Below are 8,471 nucleotides of genomic sequence, written 5' to 3' on the forward strand. Positions count from 1 at the left end.
AGAAAGTACACATCCCTGATCCACTCCTTTTCTGATTTTGAACTATGCAGTATCTCCTTGCTCTGTTCTGATGACTGCTTCCTGGTTCAAGTATAGGTGTCACATGAGCAAAATCAAGTGTTCTGTGATTCCTATTCTTTTAAGATTAGCCACAGTTTGTTGTGATATGCGTAGTTAAATGTCTTTACATAGTCAATGAAACACAGATACACCTTCTTCTTGTACTCTCTGCTTTCAGCCAAGATCCATCTGACATTAGCTATGATGTCCCCAGTGACACAGCCACTTCTAAACTCACCTTGTCTTTTTGGTAGTTCATTGTCAATATACTGTTTCAGTCGTTTTTGGATAATATTCAGCAGTATTTTGCTTATGTGTGATATTAGTGATATTGTTTGATAATTTCTACATCCTGTCAGGTCCCCTTTTTTTGAAATGAAAATAAATATTGATCTCTTCCAGTCAGTTGGCCAGGTAGTTGTCCTTCAGATTTCTTTTCACAGCCTGGAGAGCATATCCAGGTCAATATTTGTTTGTTGAAATATGTCAATTGGTATTCCATCAATTACTGTTGTCAATTCCTTCAGAGCAACTTGAACCTTTTCTTTTATCTCCCTTGCCTTTTGAAGATAAGTTGTTAAATGAAATACTTCTGTGTCAGCCACTTCTTATTGGTACAGTGACTCGGTGTACTCCTTCTATCTTCTTTTGATGCTTCCTGGATCATTGATTATTCTGTCCACAGCATTTAAGTATTGCAACCTGAGGTTTGAATTGAATTGAATTGTTCTTTAGTTCCTTCAGCTTAAGAAATGCAGATTGACGTCAAGTCTTTTAATTTTTCCAACTCTAGCTCATTGCACATTTCATTACAATATTTTGCTTTTTCTTCCCATACCGTCCTTTGTTCAGCTCCTTACCCTCTTAATTTTTTCCCTTTGCTTTGGCTTCATGGCACTCTAGTGCAATATTCAGAGTCTCTTCTGACATATATCTCTGTCTTCTTCCTCTGTCTTTGTAATAAACTTTTCCATTCTTCATGGATAATATTCTTGATATCCTTACATAGCTCATTTGGCCTTTACTCAGTAGTAGTGTTCCAGGTCTCAAATATGTTCTTCACATGTGTTGTTTTTTGTCTTTTTTTAAAATTCAGATGGGATAGACTTAGAGCCAAATTTTGGTTCTTGTGAATTTGATTTAATTTTCTTTAGCCTCATTTTATATTTTCATATGAGTAGTTGATGGTCTGTTCCACAATCATCATCTGGTCTAGTTTTCACAGCTAATATTGAGCTTCTCCAATGATTCTTTCCACAAATGTAGTAATATAATTTCTGTGTCAGGTGAGGTCTATGTATATAGTGGCCATTTTTGTTTCTTATAAAGATATTTGTAGTGAATAACTCATTGTACAAAATTCTATCATTTTATCTCCACCCTTGTTTCTGTCAGCAAGCCCAAGTTTTCTGACTACTGATCCTTATTCTCCATTCCCAACTTTTACATTCCAGTGATCCATTATTATTAGTGCATCTTGATTGCATGTTCAATCCATTTCTGCCTGAAAAATTTGACAGAAATCATCTATTCCTCCTCTTCAGCTCTGGTTATTGGTGCATATATTTAAATGATGGTGGTATTGACAGGACTTCCTTGTATCTGTATGAATATTATTCTGTCAAGCACAACATTGTATGTGAAGAGGGATCTGGAAATGGTCTTTTTAACTAGGATGCCACTCCATTTTCCCTCACCTTTTTATTTATGGCATAGTAGTTCATATGATTGTCTGATTAAAAATATCCCATGCCAATCCATCTCTTCACCAATGACTAGAATGTCAATATTTATGTGTTCTATTTCTCTTGTAGCAATATCCAGTTTACCTACAATCATGCTTCTCATATTCCACGTTTCAGTAACTAGTGTTTGCGTGAAACCGTTCCTCCTCCTTTGCGTTTGTCAAGTGGAGAGTTCATCCTCAGATGCCATATCTGCTAGACTAAATCTCCTCCCTAGTCATAAGCTGCTTCTGAAAACCATCCAGAGGGTCAGCCATGGGCTGGCTCTAACTCTATGGTTTATAACAACAACAACATTGTACATAGGGTTTTCAAACTCCTGTTGTTTTTGGAAGTAGATGGCCAGTCCTTCTCCTTAGTCTGTCTTAATTCTGATGTTCAAGCTAGAGCACTATCTGGAAGACTAGCATTTTACCCAGAAGCTCAGTTCCCCGCCTCACCAGCCCCACTTTGGTTCCTGTGATTCAGTTCAGTCTTTGCCCGCTCCGCCAGCATCCACTTCCTCCAGAATTCACTTCAGCCCCTCTTGCTCTCCCCTCCTGCTTCTGACCCTCCCCCCTCCTCCCTCACCATAGTCAACCTTAGTTTTGGTGGCTCACACACACCTTAAAACAGTATTTAGTTGACATATATGAAAAATGTTGAGTAAAACTCAACTATCAAGCTATATTTATATCATTACCATTCATCTGTCAGGGTTTTTTGTTGTTGTTTTATTTTTTAATTTTATACTGGTTTATTTACAAAGTCGATATACATTGTTTTTCACACCAGATCTTTCCCCTTCCGTTCCCCACCCTGTCATCCACCCATCAAACTGTGTGACCTTCTGTTTGTGTATTGTTGTGATGCTGAAATACCACTGGAATTTTAAATATCAGCAGGGTTATCCTTGGTGAAAAAGTATCAGCCGAGTTTCTAGACTAAGACAGATTAGGAAGCAGGAGTGACCATCTACTTCTAAACTAATGGGGCCTTAAAAATTTCTAAGAGCAGCAGCAGAATAGTATTTGAAATTGGAAAGCATTCAAAATAAACTGGAAAGGACCTGCCTCCTCAAAGTAGAGTCTACCTTAATGATGTGGCTGGACTAATGCTTTCAGCTAATGAAGGGCCTTCACTAGCTGATGTAATACAAGTCAAAGTTAGGAGACACAGGTGCAAATGTACATTAATAACTGGAATGCATGAGCTATGAATCTAAAAAATTGGAAATTATAAAAGATTACATGGAAAGCATAAAGGTTTATATCCTACCTATTTTTCAACTCAGAGGGACTGATAATGACCATCTGAGTCAGACAATCATATAGTCTACTTTTTATGTATCAGAGAGCTAGACAATGACCAAAGATGACAGAAGAAGAATTGATGTGGTGGTGCTGGAGAAGATTATTGAACAAATCACGGCATGTGAAGAGAACAAACAGGTCTGTCCTTGAGAGGATGAAAACAAGCTTCCCTTTGGAGGCAAGAATTTTGAAACTCCATCTTACTTATTTTTGGCATATTGCCAGAAAGGACCAGTCTTTGAAGAAGAACATCATGCTTGGAAGGGTGGAGGAACAGTGAAGGAGAGAAAGATGCTTGATATAATGGATTGACACAGTAACTGGTATAATGAGGGTAGGAGTGTCAGAGACAGTGAGATTGGCTCAGGAAAAAGAAGTTCAGAGCTATTGAGCATACGGTCACTATGAGTCAGAGCCAACTTAATGGCACATAACAACAGCAATATCATCTAAGTTAATGTACCTAATGCTCTGGGTTTTGAGGTTTTTTTGGGTTTTGTTTGTTTGTTTACTGGGTAGTTTTGTAATACACATTAAGTCTGTATTCTTCTGAGTCTTCTAAAAATTATATCCATGGGATTCACAGATATTGTTATGTGCATCTGTAGTTACATATTTCACTTCTTCATAGGATTTTATTGTATGAAACGTTGTTGCATGTGTCATCGTGTTGCCTGACTTATAACGACCCTGTATACAATACCTCTGAACTCTGCGCTATCCTGAGCCTGTCTCAGTGACTCCTATCTTAGCCAAAGTCTTCCTCTCCTTCACTGTCCCTCCACCCTTCCAAGCATAATTACATCCTTCTCCAGAGGCTGGTCCCTCATGAACTCATGTCCAAAGTATGTGAGGCATAGCTTCAAACTTCCTGCCTCCAAGGAACAGCCTGAAACTATAGCAGTGTTTATTAATTCTATTGTTCAGGAACATATGAACTGGTCTGATTTGAAGACTTCATGAATAATTCATAGAATTTCCCCCTTTTTTTATCCTGTTGTACATAGGATTACTATGAGTCAGAGAGGGCTCATAGGCAATAAACATGAATAATTCATCTACTCTTATACTATTCTTTTATTGCACATAGTCATTTATTTCTATTGGCTATGTACTTAAAAATAAAATTTTTGGTGTCTAGATAAGCACACATGCAACTATATTAAATAATATCTGTTTTCCAATGTGGCTAATTTGTCACCATATGTTATTGTCATTATTTGTCATGTTAGTCATTTGAGTGGGTGTGTATTGGTATTAGATTGTGGTTTTAAGCTGAATTTCCCTGATAATGTCTATCAAATGTGAGCACATTTGTATTTTTTATGAGGATGTCTCCTTTATGAACAAGCTGTTCATCATTTTGCTCAGGTGTTTTGTGGGGGTTTTTTCTACTGCTTTATCATTACTTTTCTCATGGTAAAAATTCTAGATAAGGATCTTTTGACAGTTATAAAATTTTCAAGCATCTCTCGCTGCATTGCTTGCCTTTTCACTCATTCAACAGTGATGTTTGCTAAATCAGTTTCACTCTAACCAAATTTATCAATATTCTTCTTTATCAATCTTCTCCTTTATTGTTAACACTTTATATATCTTACTTAAAAATATTTTTCTATCATAAGTTTCAGAGATATTCTTCATTCATCTTCTAAAAACCTTGTTGTTTTGTCTTTCACAATTGAAATTTATTTTTATATATGGTAGATACAGGAATTGAGCTTCATTTTCTTTCAAATAAATAACCTATTATGCCAGTAATTTTGTTGAAAAAAATAACTCTTTCCATATTGCTGTGCATTCCAACTATTGTCATCAATCAACAGTGTATATGGGCATAGGTCTGTGTCTGGAAGTTCCTTACTCTTGTCAACTACTTTCCCTTTTCATTGTGAGTGAATTAAGACATCTTCATTTCTAAACTCTTCATTAAGTCTTTCTAGTAATTAGAAGACATCTTTCTTGTATTTTTTCTCCTTCAAGTAGTGATTTGGCTATTTAAATATTAATATATACGATTGGCACAGGATAGAGCAGGGTTTATTTATGAGTCGCAAACGACTCGACGGCACATAACAACAACAACATATGAATGGAAGCAGGATTGGCATCCACTTCCTAAACAACCTCCTCTGGAAACTCTATGAACTTTGATAAATGTTGATAGTTATAGAAAGACTTCAGGCTATAAAGGTCATATATGCATTTATAAGATAATCTCTATATATTTTACATAGCCTAATACATAATTTTCAAGAATCTTTTTTATAATAATAAAGAAACTTTAGTTGTGTAGCAAGCTCTCGTGTTCTAGTGGCAAGAAGTTACTGTAACTCCGAAGGCACGCGGTTCAAGCATGTGCAGTCTCCTTCCATGTGATTAACTGCCTCTGAAAACCCACCAGAAGGTCAGCTACAGTTTGGTTCTGACTCCATAGTACACAAGAATAACGGTGCATTAACTGTTGCAATGTTAACTGAATACACTAGTCATTCTCCAGAAGACATGTGGGTAATTCCTTCAAATGAAGATTTACAGCTTGAAAACAAATGGACGGTCACCATGCATCAGAACTGGTTATGTTTGAGTTTGGTTTAATATATAATATTAGAGCAATATTGTCGTGTTTATTGTTGGTGAGTGTGGAATTATAACTTACAGTAGATTAAAAAAAAGTGTAAATTCTTGGTTTCACAATAGTTTCTATTTTACTTAATGTAGCTTTTTATCTTCTTGGATTTATTCCTTTAACTTCTTGATTGAATGTGATTTTGATGATTGTAAAATATGAATCTATGCTAAAATGATGTACAGAGTCAAATTACATTTTTCCCCAAATATCTGCCATTATGAATATGCTACTTTAAACATTCACAGATTTTGTGGGTACAAATGTTTTTCATTTTTCTTGGAAATATATTTACTGTTGTTGTTGTTAAGTGCCATCAAGTCATCTCTGATTTACAGAGACCCTATGAACAACAAATCTGAACCTTGGTCTATCCTGTGCATCCCCATGATCTCTGTTCTGCTTGAGCCCACAGTGGTAGTCATTGCACCAATTCATATAATTTAAGGTCTTCTCTTTTCTTGACCCTTTACCTTTACCAGTGTGATGTCTTTCTCTAAGAATTGTCTTCTCTGAAATATATGCCTAAAGTGACACCAAGTTTCACCATTCTTGACTTGAAGGAGCACTCTAATGCACTTCCTTCAAGATATATGTGTTTGTTCTTTTGGCAGTCCATAAGATATCCAATATTCATCAAATCACAGTTCATAGACATTGATTCTTCTCCTTTCAAACTTTTCTGTTTGTCAAACTTCCAGATACATGGGAAGAAACTGAAAATATCATGGGTTAGAAGTATATCTAGGGACAACATTTCTGGTCAAATGTAAACATTCTCATATTAAAGCAAACTTAGAAGCAGGAGTGGCGTCTGCTTCTGAAATAGCTTGCCTCCAGAAACCCTATGAACCTGGAGAAAGGATGAAAGTTATACTAGTGCTCAGGTCCTTCATTAATAGGGTCAATATGAGTCACCTATGACTCAACAAACAACAACAGTTAGGTAGATTGGTTTTCCATTTGATAATGTCTGTTAAGATACTTTTTTTAAAAAACGTTTTTAAGAAGTCTCATTTTATCATTTTGCTTATACGCTTCTTAATATAAAATGTTTCTTTTATACTGGTTTACTTGCAAAGTTGATATACGTTGTTTTTCACACCTGATCTTTCCTATTTCTTTAACCCACCCCTCCCTCCACCCATTAAATTGTGCGACCCTATGATTTACATCTCATCCTCATTTCTTTGCTCCTCCCCCCTTTCCTCTGAGATCCTCATACAGGATTAACTAGTTATCTATGTCTACAACAATGGTCTTAAACAGTATTTGCCCTTATGGGATTGAATTAATTCACTTAGCACAACACTCTCCAGTCTCTCCCAAGATAGGTAGTGATTTATTTCTGACAGAACATGTAAGAATTCATTGCCAAATCTGAGGTCATGCTGGTTTACTCTCTTTTTTTCCCAAAACTTTTCTAGGTTATTTTTTCTTTTTAAGCTTCGACCTGAGTTAAATGTTTTAGAATCATTCCCATTCAAGTTGTGTTTCATTCTGTTGTGCAGAGTGACTATGAGTTGTGGCCATTTGGACAACACCTAACAACAACAGCAACAAATGGATTAGGAGTCAGATTTCACTCTTTTGCACGTAACCTTGCAATTGTCCCAGAATCATTTGTTGAAATGACTATTTTTTTAAAATTTGTGAATAGTTTGATCTTGTTACCTTCATCAAATCAGTTGACCATAGGTGTATAGGCTTATTTCTGAAGTTTCAGCCTGTGGGATTTTGTTGTTGTTAAAAAAAAAAAAAGTCTTGTAATCAGCTGGTGCACGTCCTCCAAATTTATTCTTAATTTTAAATAAAGACTCTTTTGTTTTAAAGACTGTTTTAGTAATGTGAAGTCCATCACTTTTCCTTATGAATATTAGGATAAGTTGTTCAATTTCTGTAATAATGGCAATGGTGTTGTGGTAGAGATTGCATTCCACTTGTCCAGAATGTTAAAATCAGTCAGAGATGAGAGATTGGAATCTCTTCAGATCTTTCCTGAGCTTGCCCACAGCCTTACACATGTACATAGCTCTATGCATATGAGAGACCTTTCAAATTCCCCAGAATGTAGCATAGCTTTCCAAAATCTCCAATGAATATATTACCTTCAAGGCTTTTCTTTAAGTGTTTCCGTTACCTTGTTGTTTGCCCCAAGTATTATCATTGCCTCTGGCCTTTGTTGTTGATTGTTCCTGAAAAATATCCTGGAGGAAAGGCTGATCATACTGGATGAGCTTTAAGTCACAGCTAATAAAGAAAAGACTCCCGAGTGGTGTCCTCCAGGGAACTTCCAGACAGGTGAAATAATGATAATTACTGAGAAACAGGCCTTGAAAGGATCCCTAGTCCCACTACACTCTCCCGAGTGGCAGCTAGGCTGCTGGTATTTAGTGTGACCCCAGGGCTGCTGGTTTTTAATGCCATCACAGAACCAGGGAAAGGGCAATTGGGAGAGTGCAAAGGAGACAGAGTAGTAAAGCACTCTGAAAACTTTACTAATCATATAGAGATCCAGTCATTAGTTTTCTTAAATAACAGTTTTCTAGGTTCTTTGAGACTCTATTAATTTACAGGGCTCTGAAAACTTTATTTTTATGGAGAAGAGGATTTCTAGTTTCTCTGTTGATGCAGGTCACTTTCTGTTCTGGTATTTGTTTTATATACATACTAAAAAAGAGTAGTTATAACTTTCCATACTTGCTATGCATCAGAAAGCTGGACAATGACTAGGGATGAGAGAAG

Source organism: Elephantulus edwardii, unplaced genomic scaffold (assembly GCF_000299155.1).
Source record: "Elephantulus edwardii isolate Elephantulus edwardi_28Jun2011 unplaced genomic scaffold, EleEdw1.0 scaffold00056, whole genome shotgun sequence".
Classification (NCBI taxonomy): Eukaryota; Metazoa; Chordata; class Mammalia; order Macroscelidea; family Macroscelididae; genus Elephantulus; species Elephantulus edwardii.